Source organism: Camponotus vicinus, unplaced genomic scaffold, assembly GCF_025532165.1.
Source record: "Camponotus vicinus isolate PSW18456_S1 unplaced genomic scaffold, iyCamVici1.0 SCAF_5, whole genome shotgun sequence".
Lineage (NCBI taxonomy): Eukaryota > Metazoa > Arthropoda > Insecta > Hymenoptera > Formicidae > Camponotus > Camponotus vicinus.
The window spans coordinates 5,271,202-5,291,051 of record NW_028141977.1 but is presented as its reverse complement, the minus strand read 5'-3'; the positions used below and the strand labels follow the sequence as shown (position 1 = coordinate 5,291,051).

Genomic DNA, 19,850 nt, shown 5'->3' with positions numbered 1-19,850 from the left:
GACGTTAGCAGCAAGGAAAAAACAAGTCTGTTGGAATTTCCAGTGACTCCTAGTACCGAATGTTCTCGCGTATCATCTCGAAGTTATGTTTTTACACTCGATACAGATAGCTTACTCATTACATTTGCTAATGAAGCAGATTCTCGCAACTTTCATTCGCACATAGTAAAACTCAAGGTAGGAAAGGGTATATCGGCATTTAACGAGAGGACGGAAGAATCCTCGGCGATGCAATATTTTCAATTCTATGGTTATTAGCCGCAACATTAGCCGCAACATTAGCCGAAACAAGACGTTCTCTCGTCTTGATTTTTTTATTAATCAAGAATGTTTGTCTTCTTAGTCCTAACTGATGCTTCAAGATGCATATATAAGTACAGAGATTATGTTTAAAAAGTTTTCCTTTAAGAGCTTCTATAAGTAACTAATAAGCTCACAGCAGGATAAAAATTTCATGATAAAAGGATCAAAATTTTTCGTTTAACAGAAAAATAAAAAATGAAAAAAAAGAATGTTGCATGCTGCGAGGTAGTTGATAGTACTTCCTGCTCTTATCATATCGTATTTACCTGGCGTAGAGGCTACCGTGATCAACAAGGCGGTTCCTCCAGGGAGAGGCCTTTTACCATTGCACTACGGTTTAAGGCTGACCTCTGCGAATGTCCCTAATGTGGATATCTCGGACGTACAATTTTTGATATGAGGCGAAGATAACGACCCGTCGATGATTTGTCATTGTTGCTCTGATGGCCGGCGAGTTTGTCAGCAATCGGTCCCGCTATCAACGGCCCCAGTATCGCCACTGCCGGCGAGATCATTGACACGAACCTGACATTTTCGATGCTCAGTCCCACCTTCGTCATGTGCAGCGGAAGAAACGGAAAGAGACAGCCGATGCCTCCAAAAAAGACGAACAGAAGACATTTGAGTGATATCAGATTCGTGTTGATGAGCTTCTTCTTCGGCAAGTCCTTCTCCATATCCATCTTCTCCGTCGATGCCATGGTAGCCATCGCGAACGAGCAACCGGGTCAGTCTTCTCGGGAACGATTGCGGATGAGCCGGTCAATCAGGACGACCTGGGGTCGTCTACTATGCTGACTGATCGCCTATTTCCATCGCGAAGCGTCCATTCTACGTGCGCTTGAGATGGATCCGGAAGTGCGCGACGGTGTGTCGGTGTACTCGGTGTACGTACTCGCTGGGAAAACAGGCGTCAATCCTCGGAAGGGGAACGCGCGGGAACGAGATATCACGGCGGATAATCGCGAGAGATCGTGTCAGTGGACGCAAGCGTTGGGTATCGCGACACGCATCCCGCGACCACCTCATTCCAGCACGAAGTCCGGCGAGCGACTGTTACTTTTTTGCTGGTATACTTATGGTATACCAGAACCTGCTAACGAATCAGCATGTTCTGGTATACCATAAGCATGCTCTGATCCAGGAAAACTGAAATCCACAGCAACAGCTTCGGGACCAAATGGCTTTGTATCATGATGCTCCTTGAAGTTTTCTTCCCAAGCACCAGGATCATTATCAGCGCCATCACCAGGATATGTGGTATTATTTTTTTCCGCAGTTTCAGCATTTTCACTTTGTTCTGGTTCTCTTACTGGCTTTGTACGTAAATGTTCAAATCTCATAAGACCACGAGTATTTGCTGATATTGTTAAAACACCTTTAGAGTATAGATCTATTTTAAATGGATTAACATGTAAAATAGCTTTGTTTTCGACCTTTACTACAGTTATACTTTCAGTTGTTTTTTCCACAGAATCCAATTTTGTTATTTGTGGCTGATCTTGAAAAGCATATTCATTTTCGTATCTGGGATGCAGTGGATTTTTTTCATTGATGTGTAATCTAAATGTGTAACATATTATATACATATTAATTAATAAAAACCTACAATAAACTTATAAAACATATTTTTTTATGAAAATTTATTAAATTTTTAACTTGTGTGTGTATGTGTGTGTGTACGTATTATTATATGTAATTAATGTATGTGCTATTATAATTAAATTGTAAATATAATAAATTCTTAATAATGCATTTAATTAATATAATGTGTTGTCTTTAATTTAATTATACATATGTAATTAATTTTTTTAATTGTAAAATAAAATTAATATAAAAATTTAATAAATTTTCATAAAAAAATGTTTTATAAGTTTATTGTAGGTTTTTATTAATTAATATGTATACAGGGTGATTCAAAATAACCCCTGTGTCCCTGAAATTACATATTCCTGAATCAATTCTAAGACGATTTTTCCTTCGGCAAAATTTCGTCCGAAGCTTAGTTTTTGAATTATTAAAGGAAGTAGTTAACGTATGATGGGTCGAATACAAGAGGCAGGCAAGGGTGGCGCGATTCACCGTCAGACACGGGAGCTTACGCGGGGCGCCTGCTGCGATCAGCTGATCGCTATACACATACAGACACACTTGCGAACACATATATTCTCTCTCTGTCTGTCTGTCTGTCTGTCTCTCTCTCTCTCTCTCATTCGCTCACTCACCTGTAAATTTTTTTTTTTTTTTTTTTACGAGAGAGGGGAAAATGCATTTTATGCATACCCACCGGTCGATCCAGTGAGTTATGTGGGCCTCGAGTACCAAGTCGAATTACCAACTCGGTACTCCCTACCCACTAAAAACCCCTCTCTTTTCACGAATTTCCTTTAACACACTGTCCCTCTGACTTCCCGAGATCTGTTTTCACATAACGTCAAAAAATAGTTATTATTACCTTGTTCGATGACTTTTGATGTATTGCTGTAATTGCTTGAAGGAGAAATGAATTTTCCGATAGATCGTACGTTCTCAAATTTAACGTAGATATCACGTTGCAAAAGACAAGAAATCCACACTAAATTATTAACTGAAAGTTTTTCTTCTTTCATGAACTGTATTCTTTTATTAAACTTTAACGTAATCACATTTATTTACTCACTCGATGAGACGAGAAATTTACTAATGACTCTATCACTAATCACTATTAATCACTGTCGAATAATAATTGTTGGCGATTAAAAATCACTCGATGAAAGAAACACGCGCGGACACGTTACTACACGACGCGACAATGCGACGATAATTACGACTCGGCGACTGCAAGCAGTTTTTTGTCATGGTAGGTTGCGGTAGGTTAAGGTACTACTGGCGCTATCGAATGCGATCATGTGTTCGATTGAAGAATGCGGTAAACATAATAAACATTTAACATGTTAATATTATTATTATGTTAAATGTTTATTATGTTTACCGCATTCTTCAATCGAACACATGATCGCATTCGATAGCGCCAGTAGTACCTTAACCTACCGCAACCTACCATGACAAAAAACTGCTTGCAGTCGCCGAGTCGTAATTATCGTCGCATTGTCGCGTCGTGTAGTAACGTGTCCGCGCGTGTTTCTTTCATCGAGTGATTTTTAATCGCCAACAATTATTATTCGACAGTGATTAATAGTGATTAGTGATAGAGTCATTAGTAAATTTCTCGTCTCATCGAGTGAGTAAATAAATGTGATTACGTTAAAGTTTAATAAAAGAATACAGTTCATGAAAGAAGAAAAACTTTCAGTTAATAATTTAGTGTGGATTTCTTGTCTTTTGCAACGTGATATCTACGTTAAATTTGAGAACGTACGATCTATCGGAAAATTCATTTCTCCTTCAAGCAATTACAGCAATACATCAAAAGTCATCGAACAAGGTAATAATAACTATTTTTTGACGTTATGTGAAAACAGATCTCGGGAAGTCAGAGGGACAGTGTGTTAAAGGAAATTCGTGAAAAGAGAGGGGTTTTTAGTGGGTAGGGAGTACCGAGTTGGTAATTCGACTTGGTACTCGAGGCCCACATAACTCACTGGATCGACCGGTGGGTATGCATAAAATGCATTTTCCCCTCTCTCGTAAAAAAAAAAAAAAAAAAAATTTACAGGTGAGTGAGCGAATGAGAGAGAGAGAGAGAGACAGACAGACAGACAGACAGAGAGAGAATATATGTGTTCGCAAGTGTGTCTGTATGTGTATAGCGATCAGCTGATCGCAGCAGGCGCCCCGCGTAAGCTCCCGTGTCTGACGGTGAATCGCGCCACCCTTGCCTGCCTCTTGTATTCGACCCATCATACGTTAACTACTTCCTTTAATAATTCAAAAACTAAGCTTCGGACGAAATTTTGCCGAAGGAAAAATCGTCTTAGAATTGATTCAGGAATATGTAATTTCAGGGACACAGGGGTTATTTTGAATCACCCTGTATAATATGTTACTTTATATTTTCTATTTTTTTATCTTATATTGTATATATTATACCTTATATTATTAATAGTTTTACATGCGGTAATGTGTTTGAAAGAGAGCCAAGACGAGATGAGCCAAGAGAGAATGAGATAAAAGTTTAGATGGCAGTACTAGTTATACTCCCTGACTTCGCACATGCGTATTTCTTTTGTGCTACACATACATCAAAGGTGCCGACAGAGAGTTGCGCTACTGTATATACTGTGGTGTTACCTCGGCTGCTTCACCTCTGAGAGCAGATCTTAAATAATGAAACTTTTGAACTATTTGGGATGCATGCTTGATTGTGTATGAGAGATACAAATGTGTCATAAAATGGATACCACTCTTCGTAACATCCTGAGAATGTTGGTAACTCAATTTTTGGTAGACGCAGATAACTATTTGTGTTGCTTGCCTCGCGTGGTTGATTATTATCGGCTCATTCGCGATCTCGTGGTGCGTTATTTTCACCAGAAGCACGTGTTGTTATGATTTCTTCGAATCGTGAGATTATATCAAAATATTTATCTTCAAATGTTCTTCGCTCGTTGTCTGCTTCATCCTATTCAGAAATCAGGTCGATTGTCGTTTGAACATCATCAAACTCCTTCCAAGTTGCATCTATTTTTTCCTTTCGCTGACGAATTTGTGTTAAATTAGCGGTGTTTATGTCGTCGGATTCGATAAATGCTGCCGCCCGAGTGAGGGACCTCTTTATCGCACCTCGTCTGATTTGAGCTCTTTTTAATTCATCTTCCATTGTAATATTTTGAGAAGCAGTGCTAATGTGAAAAGGAATAATGCAGAATGAAGGAAATTCTGATCGGAAACTCACCAAAACGTTGCCGTGAAAAATCCTTCGTCGCGAATCGTAATGGCTGTGCGTCGTGTGTCGCGCGCTCTCATGTAAGCGCCGCCGTTTGTCTCGTGATGTCCTTTCTCGATGCTTATCCGCTTACGTATTCGGCTCGAAGGACCATGTTCCGTCTGGAATGTTGAAATAACTCTTGCACTTGAGAGCCAGAGTCCACTTTTTATTGCTTTTTTAACAATTTTTATACAAGCGATTGTCGATGCGTATTACTGACCATGGGCCATGCCTAACCTAACGACACAGTATAGAGGGGGCTGGAGAAGAAAAAGAGGCGCCTTCTAATTGTCGATACGTAAATTGAGTTTTTAGCGACTATTAACTCAATATGACATGGAGGGCGTTTAAACCATACTGAGGAGTACTATTATAGCGAATTTAACTCAGAGAGGTGGACTGTATACAATATACTAAACTACAAAAATAATAAACATTAAACGCAAACGCTAAAGATATAAAAGAAAGAACAAAATATTGAATAATGGGGGTCCATCAACATTATAAGTTATTATGCTTCCCCCAGTTGGAGTCCTGTCTAATTTGGTGCATGCCTGGAGCGGATGGGGCTATCATAAGGAATGACCTTCCTTCTCCGCTCATAGTCGCCGGAGATTTCAACGCGAAATCCCCAAAGGCTCGCGTGTGCCTAATGCTAGAGGCAGAACTCTAGTCGGGTGGGCGGTTTCGCTTGGCCTCGAAGTTATCAATAGAGGTCAAGCGAGCACCTGTGTGCGTCCAAGGAGTCGATCGTTGACGTTATGTTCGGCTCCCGGTGGGTTGCACAAAAAGTTAGCAGCTGGCACGTGTTAGAGAAAGAAACCCTCTTCGACCACCTCTATATTGAGGTGGTCTTGGGTAACGCGCGCCAGTCGGTGCATCATCCATTCATAAGGGGAGGACTACAAAAAGATAGACCCTCACCAAGCTGGACGAGGAGGCGTTAGAGGACGCCTTAATGGTAGCCGCATGGGCGGGCGGAGACGTTGAGCAAGAAAATTTAAAGATTTAGGACATGCATTTTTTTATGGGCTTTAATAAAATAATTTAATTTATTTAAGTTGAAATATAATAGCTTGACATTCAGATCTTTTATGATGTATTTGAATTTCTCAGATACAGTAGGAAGATATGGAATTGTAAAATAAGAAACAGCATGGTCCATCGGTCCCACCGAGCCCGATTAACATTCAAATCTTTAAAATTGTCATTATATTCTACCTTGTGTTTAAAAGCAAGGGAACAAAACTGAAGAAATTCTAACTTAAGGGGGTATTCTAGTCTAGAAGTCGAATTTTTATGCTATTTTTACGATTTTTTTTTAAAAAAGGTATAAGGTTTTTTAGAATAAGATTTTTTCCTACATATTTCTACATATTTAAAGTATCTTTAAAAAATTTTTTTATTAGAAAATGATTATAAATAAGCTCAGTATATAATATTAAAGAAGACCGTGAAAAAAAAAAGAGTCCATGGCGTCCATGATTCCGGCTGTTCTGTTTACTTGAAACAAGAAAACTAAAAAGATTCTTAAGTAGTATGAGTTTGGCTATAGCAGCTTCCAAAAGGAAAAAAATATTGAAAATTTAAAAAATGGCGTTTAGAAAATTAAGTTCCGATTTTTGCCATTTTTTTTATCATTAAAACACTGTAAAAATTAAAAAAAAATATTTTTCGACTTGATTTTGGTAGGGGCCATAGCCACACATATGCTGAAGATGTGTGCATAAGCCCGATTCAATTGGTCAACTGGTTTTCGAGCGATCATGTTCGCCAGTTTGAAAAATGTGATTTCGAGAAAAACGTCTTTAAAGTTTTTCGTACTGATTACATAGAAATAATTTTATTTACGATCAATCAGCTAGGTCATATCCCTTCTGTGGACGCCACCTTGTCGTGGTGGAACGGCTTAAGGGTCCCGGTCGTCTGGGGCGTCTTGGGCAAAGCTGCCAGATCTCCGCCGCAAGCAACATGCAACACGGCGTAGAGGGGGTAATGAGGATGTGAGCGTAAGCGTACGTGTGAGCTCGGCGCTTCGGCTAGCTTCGGATAGTAGAAGAGGACAGAATACAGTCTTCTGTCTTTTTCCTACCAAGCTGGCAACGAAAGACGGGCGACGCGCAACACTGCTCGCTTCTCGATATCTCAATGCGTGCGACAGCGTTAAATGTTTTTCCCTTATAGCTTTTTATATTATACACATATTTTTTAACTGATAAATATTAGGCCCTGCGCACAATAGGAAAAATATTAAATATTAAATATTAAATATTAAATATTAAATATTAAATTTATAGAAAGAGAAAAAGAGAAGAGAAGAGTTCCTTTCTCTTTCTCTCGTTCTATAAATTTAATATTTAATATTTAATATTTAATATTTAATATTTTTCCTATTGTGCGTAGGGCCTTAATCTATTTAATATATTTTTTAACTGATAAATATATTATACATTTATCAGTTGTAAGAAAATATCGATATATTTTTTCATGTGAAAAATTAAATGACATTCTTATAAACAAAGGTGCATATATATATATATATATATATATATATATATATATATATACAGGGTGACCCATTTTAACTTAGGCAGCCAAATAACTCGAAAAATAAGCAAGATAGAGAAAAATGTTTTAGACAAAAGTTGTATGGTTTCGAGGGGGCCATAAGATGGTATCATTGGTTTGACCTTGAAGAGTCATTTGAAGGTCACGTGAAGGTCACTTCAATTTTTTTAAATGGAATACCCTATATATTTTTGTACATTCTTGTAGCTTATTTCGAGCGCTTTCCAAAACACTATAATTAAGTACCTTTCCGTTAAGTACTTTTTGAGTTATGATGCTTGAAATAATTTCTTAATTTTACATAAACCGTAAAATATCTTGTAAAATATTCATTTTTCGATTATCTTACCTTAATACTTTTATGTACAAAATAATGAGAGGAATCAATTGGTGTAAAGAAAACATAGTTGTTTTTAAGAAAAAATATGGAATTGTTAATTGCAAATTACATATTTTTTCTTCGAAACAACTATGTGTTTTCTTTACACCAATTGATTCCTCTCATTATTTTGTACATAAAACTATTAAGGTAAGGTAATCGAAAAATGAATATTTTACAAGATATTTTACGGTTTATGTAAAATTAAGAAATTATTTCAAGCCTCATAACTCAAAAAGTACTTAACGAAAATGTACTTAATTATAGTGTTTTGGAAAGCTCTCGAGATGAGCTACAAGAATGTACAAAAATATATAGGATGTTCCATTTAAAAAAATTGAAGTGACCTTCACGTGACCTTCAAATGACTCTTCAAGGTCAAACCAATGATACCATCTTATGGCCCCCTCGAAACCATACAACTTTTGTCTAAAACATTTTTCTCTATCTTGCTTATTTTTCGAGTTATTTGGCTGCCTAAGTTAAAATGGGTCACCCTGTATATATATTCATTTTTAAGAATTATACGATTTGATTTTTTAATATGAAAAGATATAATATTTTCTTACGATTAGCAAATATATATAATATATTTACCAGTTATAAAAATATCTAATATAACAAGCTAAAAGAGAAAAACATTTAACGCTGTCGTACGTATCGAGATATCGAGACGCAAGCAGCGTCGAAAATTTATATGCTCGTTATGTATCGAGTGGAAAGAACGAATTGCCAACTAACAGCGTAGCGCAGTGAGTAAGGCGCCTGATCAGTACGATGCCTGTCGCTGGTTCAAATCTTACTATTGAGTTTTTTTTATCTTATTATTGTGCTATATATTTTTATTATTTTAACAGACAAATTAATATTTTAATTATAAAATATATTCAAAAATCATTGAATTAATTTATTTGCTATGCAATGAGAACTATAAATAAATGTTTATTTCATAAAAAAATATTAATTCAATGATTTTTAAATATATTTTATAATTAAAATACTAATTTGTCTGTTAAAATAATAAAAATATATAGCACAATAATAAGATAAAAAAAAATCAAAGGTAAGATTTGAAGCAGCGACAGGCAGCGTACTAATCAGGCGCCTTACCCACTGCGCTACGCTGTTAGTTCAGAATTCATTCTTTTCGCTCGATATATAACGAGCATATAAATTTTCGACGCTGCTTGCGTCTCGATATCTCGATACGTATGACAGCGTTAAACGTTTTTCTCTTTTAGCTTGTTATATTTATTAGATATTTTTATAACTGGTTATATTTATTAGATATTTTTATAACTGGTAAATATATTATATATATTTGCTAACCGTAAGAAAATATTATGATATATCTTTTCATATTAAAAAATCAAATCGTATAATTCTTAAAAATGAATATATATACATACATACATATATATATATATATATATATATATATATATATATACATTTATATATATATATATATATATATATACATTTGTTTATAAGAATTATGTCATTTAATTTTTCACATGAAAAAATATATCGATATTTTCTTACAACTGATAAATGTATAATATATTTATTAGTTAAAAAATATATTAAATAGATTAATATTTATCAGTTAAAAAATATGTGTGTAATATAAAAAGCTGTAAGGGAAAAACATTTAACGCTGTCGCACGTATTGAGATATCGAGAAGCGAGCAGCGTCGCGCGTCGCCCGTCTTTCGTTGCCAACTTGGTAGGAAGGAGACATAAGATTGTATTCTGTCCTCTTCTACTATCCGAAGCTAGCCGAAGCGCCGAGCTCACACGTACGCTTACGCTCACATCCTCATTACCCCCTCCACGCCGTGTTGCATGTTGCTTGCGGCGGAGATCTGGCAGCTTTGGTCTTGGGTGGACATGGTCCATCCTTGGCGGCTCGGACGGGCGGGCCCGAAAGAGCGTCCATTGCATTCCCTCACTTCCCGCCTTGCGGGGCCGAGGATTGCCTCGTGCCTCCGCGGGCGAGAAGTGGGAAGAGGGTTTCGGTGGGCGGATGGTCCATCACCGATAGGGGTAGGCGGCCCTGACTTCAATCGCCCGGTCCACCATGTCCGTGAGGGACGACCCTGCTGCTTGCGGCGAGGCCTACCGTCCCGATGGTGTAGGCTTGCACATCCGAATATGTGCACGGTCGACGTCCGATATCGTCGGGCAGGGCGGGCTCGAGAGCCTTGATTAGCAATCGTCCTAGGGGAAGGAAAACCCCGAAATCAAACCAAACTAGTAGAAATGATCATGCCTCAAAAAAAGAAACGATCATTACCGGCCCAGAGAGATTCGGACTCCCAGGGCCCTTCGTCATCAGACGACGGGCTGCCCTCGGTGTCAGGGGTGGGTACCGGGGGCGAAAGGGCTACTGCCAAACCGACGGGAAGGAAGAGCTTCACCCTTGTGGAGCTTCAAGAGATACTGCTTGAATGGAAGGAAGCTGCGGAGGAGTGGATTCAGTTCCTCCAGAATAGAAGGGAGTATCGTGCATGTCCGGACGATGAGGATGATGACGCTATTCCGATACAACAGAGTGAGGTGGACAATCAATTGGAGCTCTTCCAATGGATGAAGGTGGAATGTGAGCGCTGGGGGAAGAGGCTCCCATGGGCCCATGAAGAGATCCGGGCCCTCCAAGCTGCAGCGCGTAAGACGGTGTCAGAGGTGGGCGTGGGCCCCGGACCGAGGACCCCCGCGTACCTCAGAACGAATGTGGCGGTGGGGACCTGCCCTGGCCCGCTGATGGTGTGCCGGGGTGTGTCTCCACTGAAAATTGATAGGGAGGACAGGGGTACATCCCCACGGAGAAGGGTAGTGAAGGAGTCGGGGGTGGGACTCGATCCCTGGATCCCGCCCCTGCTTAGAATGGACGCATGCGTCGGCACCTCGCTTGAAGAACTCGAGATGGGGGGCCGGGGTGTGCGGATGGCTGAAGAGATAAAGGGGGAATGTTGTTCCTCCTCAGGGAGGAAGGAGGAGAGGGCTCGCTCAGCTATGCCCGTACGCGCGAGCTCCCCTGAGAGTTGGAGTGACTGGGGTGGTGCCGTTGGGACCTCTGGGACTACGGTCAGGGGGTCCGGTGCGGCCCGTCCCAGTTACTCGGACATGGTGAAGGTGAATCGGACAAGGTGCATCGAAGAGGAAACCTCCGAGATCCTGGGGGGCGGGACTGGTAGTCCGTGCCCCGGGCCTCGAGGAAGTGTGGATAGGGAGAGGCGACACCGAGAGTCTCCTGGTTGAGATCCTCGGTGTCGGGACGGAGGTGAATAAGGAGGTAAAGGTCTCGGTGGCCTCCCCCGACGGACTCCCCTCATCTGAGGGGTACTCATCGGGCGGGTCGTCGGGGCACTCCCATGTGCAGTGCGGTAGGGTGAAGGGCAGACGGGATGGCGAGGAGGTCGGAGGAGGTACTATTTCTCCCCCTCCTCACAATGTCAAATGCTTGGCACTGAGAGGAGAGGGAGCGTTAAACGCTCCCTCAAGCCCAATTTAGGGCGGAGCTAGAGAATAAGGGGGGGACTGAACCTCCCCAGGAACGCACGGGATCGTATGCGGACGGCCCCAGTGCGATTCCCTCTGGAGCCGGTCCCCGAGGGCGAGGGCCCGAGGTGACCAAGCGGGTCCACGAGGAAGGGGGGCGGACGTGGCCCTGTCCACCAGTTAGGGAGGAGGAGGAGGGCAATGCCCTCCCCTGGGAAGGAGACCCGGCGGTTAGTCCAAGACCGCTGGGTCATATGCGTGGAGGGGATCCACATCCGGGGATGCCGATATATTGCATCCGCCAGTTCCGGATCCCCGCCTGCCCCTCCAGACGCGCGGAAGGCCACTCTTGAGGTTTTAGCGGGTAAACTGGCGGACCGACACTTGGTACGGCCGGGAGTCCCGCATAACCCTCGACCCTCCCCCGGGGGCGAGGGTATGCATAAAGCATTTCCTCAGGGTTACCAAAAAAAAAAGGTGAAGGGCGGGTGGCGTCGGGCCGAGCTTCCCTCGGCGATTTTGCCGAGTGGCTCGGCCCGGTGCTACTCGTGGTTGGAAACGGGCCACATTGCGCGGGGGTGTCCCGTGCAAGGAGAAGGAGGAAAAAAGGGCACGCGCTGCTATCGATGCGGCGCGTGCTCCCACCGTATGGCGAGGTGCAGGGCCGAGACCCCGAGGTGTCCGCTATGTGCGGACCTCAGGCGTTCCGCGGAGCACGTGCTGGGGGAGACGGGTTGCCTGCCTCTCTTCCCAGCATCCCGGCGGCGGAGGAGGAGACCGGGTGGAGCCCCACTTAGCCCGGGTGCGGGTGCGGGGCTCCTTCCGATGAAGCGGAGTGGCGATGAAGAGCAAGGGCTGGACTCGGGGACCTCGAGGTCCTCCTCTGATGAGGAGGACACCGCGGGGCGAGAGTTCGAGCCCCCAGCTGCCTTCCCTTCCGGGGCATCACCATGGGAGGTGGCGGGCGGCAGGGGTAAGAGGACGGGCCCCCGGCTTAAAAACCGGGAGGTCCTCTCTTCCCCACAGTACGGAGGGGTCGACGGGGGAGGGACCGTATCCGCTACGGCGGAGGTCCTCTCTCCCGTCGACCCTTCAGAGTGATAACGGCGGGTGACCCTGTTGCACTTGTATGTGGGGAGTCGCCCGCCCGAACCTCGGAGTAAGTGGCCTCGGGTTGTTGGCCGAATCCATACTCCCACGGGAGTGGAGGGAGCCTCAATCTGGGGCCGGGGGGCCAGGGCCCGAGCAGGAGACTCGGACTCTGACCCCGGTCTCCCATAAGGGGCGGGACGTGGAGGTGATGTCCCTCTGGGTCCCAACTGAAGTAGGTACCGCCGCATTCGCTAGAATGCGGCGGTATGGGTGGTCCGCCCTTCACCGGGAGGACCCGCCCACCAGGATAGGTCGGATGGGTGAGGGGAAGACGTCCGGTTGACATCGCTCTGCGCCGCCGGTCCTCCCCCCGATATACCCGAGTAGGCATCCGGTGGAGTTTTAGCGGGTACACTCCGTTAAATAGGAGGAGTCCCGCATAACCCGTACTCCTTCCCCGGGGAGTATAAAGCATTTCTCCACCGATATATAATAAAAAGGGTCAGAGCCATATAGGGGACCTTCCTCCTGCTTATAGGAGTTCTACTGAGCTGCTCTCTCTTCCCTGCGATTTATTCTCTGGTCTCTAGCGAAGTCAATTGAATGCCGTTCCGAGCAGATGATGTGAGCGTTCCGAAAATTTGCGTACATTTCCGTTTGCTGACCAATAGTCACTCCCATTACGTTTATAACTTTCAAAATTGTCATAAATCCTTCATTGAAGATAATAATTGCCAGAAAAGTTGCTGTTTCAACAATCTTTGCTCCAGAATGAAAGTGTTTTGGAGCAAAAGTCCAAATCAATGAATTGAAAGAATTTTCATTGTTATTTTGTGTTTCTGCTACTAAACAACGTTCCAGCAATTCATTAGCCGAACCTAATCGAAATATAAATGCCGACACAATGCTATATTGTGTGCCGCGTGGCCCGAGCGCTGAGCGCGCGCCGGAGACCGCTTCCTACAAGGTGCTATAACTTTGTCAATTTTGTAAATCGGGCTAAATCTTTTTGCAGATATATTTTCTATATAAAATACTTGTAAAATATGCAAAGAAAAGAAATCGATTTTTCCGACTCGCTAGATTAGAATACCCCCTTAATCGAAATCTAATTTCAAATAAATTTAAAATCAGAAATAGATTTATATGATAGAAATGGATTAGGTTAATTTTTCAGGGAGGAATGCAGGGGAACAAGTAGAATCTTTCCGATTTCCCCTCTCCCACGAAATATTTATTTTATAATAAAGTAAAATTATAAAATACATAATTTGGAACTTTTCGCACAAAGAAACTTGGAAATAAGTGAATTCGATATCCTTGCATATTTAAATTTCTAAATGAGCATTTAATAATGAATAATTTATTAATACGAATACTTAATAATGATAAAAACGTTTTGTGATTTATTGAAAGTCATTATATTGAAAACATATGTCAAAGAGAGTTAATGTCATTGAAATTAAATTTTCTTTTCTAAAAATTTTATTTTTATTGTATTTTAATGTCGCATATCAAGAATAAATAAAGAGCGCCACATAATTAAAGCATGACCTAAGAGTGCACATTTTATTATACAATATACAGGGTGTTTCATTTTAATCCGACCAGTCGAATATCTCGAAAACCAAGCCCGGGAGAGAAAAATATTTCAGACAAAAGTTGTTTCGTTTCGAGGGGGCCATAAGATGGTGACAATGATTTGACCTTGAACAGTCATTTGAAGGTCACATAAAGGTCACCTTAAATTTCTTAAATGGAATACCCTATATATTTTTGCACATTCTTGTAGCTGACATCGAGAGCTTTCCAAAACACTATAATTAAGTACCTTTTCATTAAGTACTTTTTGAGTTATGAGGCTTGAAATAATTTCTTAATTCTACATAAACCGTAAAACATCTAGTAAAATATTCATTTTTCGATTATCTTACCTTAATACTTTTACGTACAAAATAATGAGAGGAATCAATTGGTGTAAAGAAAACACATAGTTGTTTTGAAGAAAAAATATGTAATTTGCAATTAACAATTCCATATTTTTTCTTAAAAACAACTATGTGTTTTTTTACACCAATTGATTCCTCTCATTATTTTGTACATAAAAGTATTAAGATAAGATAATCGAAAAGTGAATATTTTACAAGATATTTTACGGTTTATGTAAAATAAAGAAATTATTTCAACCCTCATAACTCAAAAAGTACTTAACGAAAAGGTACTTAATGATAGTGTTTTGGAAAGCTCTCGAGATAAGCTACAAGAATGTGCAAAAATATATAGGGTGTTCCATTTAAAAAAATTGAAGTGACCTTCACGTGACCTTCAAATGACTCTTTAAGGTCAAACCAATGATACCATCTTATGGCCCCCTCGAAACCAAACAACTTTTGTCTGAAATATTTTTCTCTCCCGGGCTTGGTTTTCGAGATATTCGACTGGTCGGATTAAAATGAAGCACCCTGTATATTAAAAGGAAAATGATATTTGAGATATAAATCGATGCCAAGATTTACCAAAAATTCGTTATATTTAATTTTTTCTTTAGAAATTTCCCCGAAATCTTTTTTCATTCGAACTTTTATCGATTAGCTTCTTTGGTAAAGATAGTAATTTTCGAAGTAAGCTATAAAAGAATAAAGACATTCTTTGCCTCGATAAGAGAAACATATTTATTGTTGCCGTTGCAAGCAGTGAAAGTGTAGTTTGTTTGTTCGCATTTCTGAGCTAGACATCAGTTCATGGTATTATAACGGTGAGCGGGCAGTTGCGAAGGCGAACTTGTATAATTTTCGCGAGTGCTGTTGAGGAGTGATTCTGAAGTGACGCCGACTCTCGTTGTCGCACACGGCTGAACCAGTAACATGCCGTGCCGCCGCCACGAAACTTTCAAGTGACCCTTGTTGTTCCTAGAGGCAAACCGGCCATTTGCCCATTCCGACACGAGAAACGCGTCCGGAGGTTTAAAATGAGTAGCGAACCAGTTCGCGTTAATGGCATACGTAACTTTAAAAGCTTTTGTTCTGTTTACTGACATAAGGCTTCATTCAATCTATGAATAAATGTGTGCTATCACATTCTATCTATTTTTTCTATCTATGTGCGTCTAATTTATGCAAGGTGTTCATTTGAAAAGTTTCCATCCTGTTTACTTTATGATTAATTTTGCAAAAAATGCCAAAAAGATTAATTTTGTTTTTAAAAGGATATATAAACTCAACAGTGCTGCTTTTCACCCCATTTGTCGGAGTAATTACTTTCAGGATTAACTGGCACATCATTTTAAAGGTCTTTTTTTATTTTTTTTCCAATCGTATTTTTTTTATTTGAATGGATATTTCTCAAAAAATCGCACTTAAAAGTTTTAGATATCAATAAATTTGAAATATATATATTATTAAAGTATTTTGTATCTAAAAAAGATTTTTTAATGCCTAAAACTTCTAAATGCAATTTCTCGAAAAATGTCCATTAAAATCTAAAAAATGGTTGTAATGAGAATCACTTTTAAAAAACTTTTAAAAAATAATTTACTTGAGCTCTATTCCCATTCATGATTTTTGAAGGGATAACTATCTGAACAAAAAGAATGAAACATTAATCATACAGGGTGGGCCATTTTAATCTATGCACCCAAATTTCTTTGTACCTAAGACAGATACGGAAAAATGATTCAGACAAAAGTTTTATGGTTTCGAGGGGGCCATAAGATGGTATCATTGGTTTGACCTTGAAGAGTTATTTGAAGGTCACATGAAGGTCACCTTTAATTTCTTAAATGGAACCTACTATTTGTCATTGCATATTCTTGTAGCTTATCTCGAGAGCTTTCCAAAACACTATAATTAAGTACTTTTTTGTTAAGTACTTTTTGAGTTATGAGGCTTGAAATAATTTCTTAATTTTACATAAACCGTAAAATATCTTGTAAAATATTCATTTTTCGATTATCTTACCTTAATACTTTTATGTACAAAATACTGAGAGGAATCAATTGGTGTAAAGAAAACACATAGTTGTTTTTAAGAAAAAATATGGAATTGTTAATTGCAAATTACATATTTTTTCTTAAAAACAACTATGTGTTTTCTTTACACCAATTGATTCCTCTCATTATTTTGTACATAAAAGTATTAAGGTAAGATAATCGAAAAATGAATATTTTACAAGATATTTTACGGTTTATGTAAAATTAAGAAATTATTTCAAGCCTCATAACTCAAAAAGTACTTAACAAAAGAGTACTTAATTATAGTGTTTTGGAAAGCTCTCGAGATAAGCTACAAGAATGTGCAATGACAAATAGTAGGTTCCATTTAAGAAATTAAAGGTGACCTTCATGTGACCTTCAAATAACTCTTCAAGGTCAAACCAATGATACCATCTTATGGCCCCCTCGAAACCATAAAACTTTTGTCTGAATCATTTTTCCGTATCTGTCTTAGGTACAAAGAAATTTGGGTGCATAGATTAAAATGGCCCACCCTGTATTATATTTATATATTTCCCTTAAAAATAAGAAGTAAACTCTTTTGGCATTTTTTTTAAAATTAGTCGATTACAAACTGATCAGAGTGAAAATTTTTTAAAATAACACTACCCTTTAAAAAAAACGTTACAAAGGTAAAAAAAGTACGCCAAGTATATAAAAAATATTCCACCTTGTATGCAACAAAACGTTTAATAAAAAATATCGCTAAAAATAATTTATAAAAATTTTCCCTCAAAAAATATATATAATTTTTCTAAAAAAAAATCAAAACTAAATATGAAATCAATTTTGTATGATATATAAAAATACATTATTATGTGTGATTCAAATAAATATTTGTACAATATATGAAATAGCACTAATATATTGTGGGTTTTATATAAAATTACAAATAGTAAGTCATAAAACTATTTATCACTTACTGCAATAACATCGATTGTATTAATCGCCAATTTTGAATTTAAAAGAGAAAAACTAATTGACTTGTTTTAAGATTATAAGTTTTACTAAGTAGACCTGGAATTGAAGGATTAAAGAAAAGTTACATACAAAAATTTTACCCGAGTTGTATTACAATTTACGCATTTTTATTATTATGAAATATTTAATTTTGAAATTAATCGTAAGCTTTGCTAAGTAAATTGGGAACTAAAAGAATTAAGACCAAAATGACTTACAAAAACTTAGCGTGCTCGGGTCACATTATAATATACAGGGTGTTTCAGACCACCCGTACCACCCATTTAAAAACTAGAGAAGTGGTTATTTCAAAAAAGTAAAAACATTTTCTTTATAAATCGGGTGCGCTCTATCGAATGGTGATATTTTCAACTTCTGGTTCCGGCCGGAAATAGGCGATTCAGACCGGAAGTGCATTTTTTAAAATGGAACCTCCTATTTTTTATTATATATTCTTGTAGCTCATCTCGAGAGCTTTCCAAAACACTATAATTAAGTTAGTTTTCATTAAGTACTTTCCGAGTTATGAGGCTTGAAATTATTTCTTAATTTTACATAAACCGTAAAATATCTTGTAAAATATTAATTTTTCGATTATCTTAGCTAATACTTTTACGTACAAAATAATTAGAGGAATCAATTGGTGTAAAGAAAACATATAGTTGTTTTTAAGAAAAAATATGGAATTGTTAATTGCAAATTACATATTTTTTCTTCAAAACAACTATGTGTTTTCTTTACACCAATTGATTCCTCTCATTATTTTGTACGTAAAAGTATTAAGGTAAGATAATCGAAAAATGAATATTTTACTAGATGTTTTACGGTTTATGTAGAATTAAGAAATGATTTCAAGCCTCATAACTCGGAAAGTACTTAATGAAAACTAACTTAATTATAGTGCTTTGGAAAGCTCTCGAGATGAGCTGCAAGAATATGTAATAAAAAGTAGGCGATTCCATTTAAAAAATTGAAAGTGGCCTTCACGTGACCTTCAAGTAACTATTCAAGGTCAAACTAATGACACCACCTTATGTCCCCCTTGAAACCATACAACTTTTGTCTGAAACATCTTTTTCTAAAATTAAAAATAAGAAAGTTATTTGGGGTGGGACATTAAAATGGGACACCCTGTATACAAATTAAATGTTGAAATAATGATCTAATAGAATACGTAAATAAAATCATATTTTAAGCTGAAGCGATATATAGTTATAGATAATATCTTATATGATTATTCAGACATTTTTTTCTATTAATAACATATATTTTTTGATACAGAAAAAACATTCAACATTATTTAAAACAGCATTACAAAAGAAAGAAGCAAAATGTAAAAATGCATCTTTATCATCATGTGAAACATCTGATCTAATACCTACAAAGCAATCAAAACTAATGAATCAGAATATGAATATGTTAGTAAGAAACACTTTCTCAAAAGAACAGGTTTGCAAAATAATAGAATCAATATAGAATTTTACAATTTACAATTATATAAATTATATAAAAAATTATATAAATTATATATAAAAATCTGTTGCGTTTTTGTTTCTAGGTTATTAAGCTTGTGTTATCGTACATAATCAATGAGATGAGACCACTTGCAACCGTCGAGAAACCATCATTCAAAAATCTTATATCCGGTATATCAAATGTTGAGTTACCAACACGAAAAACCTTAAAGAAAAAACTCGAAGAACAATTTGAATCGACGATTGCTGGAATAAAGATTCAAGTTTCCAAAATTCAGTTTACTTGCACCACTGCAGATATTTGGAGTTGTACAAATCGAAGTTTTATGGGAATTACTTGTCATTATCTCGATGATAACTTAAAAAGAAATTCGTGTGTTCTGGCATGTCGCCGTATGAAATTTGCTTACACGCACATTGAAATAGCAAAAATGTTAAGTAATGTTCATCAACAATTTAGATTATCTGTCGATAAAATTGTCACGGATAATGCCTCAAATTTTGGAAAAGCATTTCGAATATTTTCATTTGATAAAGACGAAATTGAAGAAGAGTCAGAATATTTACAAAACGAAGATGACATTGTTATATCTGAATTTGAACTTCCAAATAATTTTGACGATTACTTAGAAGAATTTGCTTTGCCAATACAATATAGGTGTACATCACATACATTGAATTTAATTGCAACAACAGATTCACGTGTAGCTT

General features: G+C 38.4%; 1 protein-coding gene and 1 non-coding gene across 2 annotated transcripts in view; one reads left to right on the top strand and one right to left on the bottom strand.

Moving 5' to 3' along the window:
• Positions 1-561: 561 nt before the first annotated feature.
• On the top strand, positions 562-725 carry LOC145972600 (U1 spliceosomal RNA). Its single transcript, XR_014439235.1, has one exon. It is a non-coding gene; the product is annotated as a U1 spliceosomal RNA (small nuclear RNA).
• A 4,233-nt stretch (positions 726-4,958) lies between these two features.
• Positions 4,959-19,850, bottom strand: part of LOC145971779 (uncharacterized) — a 55,756-nt gene continuing 40,864 nt past the window's right edge. Inside the window, exon 3 of the mRNA XM_083099826.1 lies at positions 4,959-5,289. The gene's annotated coding sequence lies outside the window, so the exon portion shown is untranslated. The remainder of the gene's footprint in view (positions 5,290-19,850) is intronic.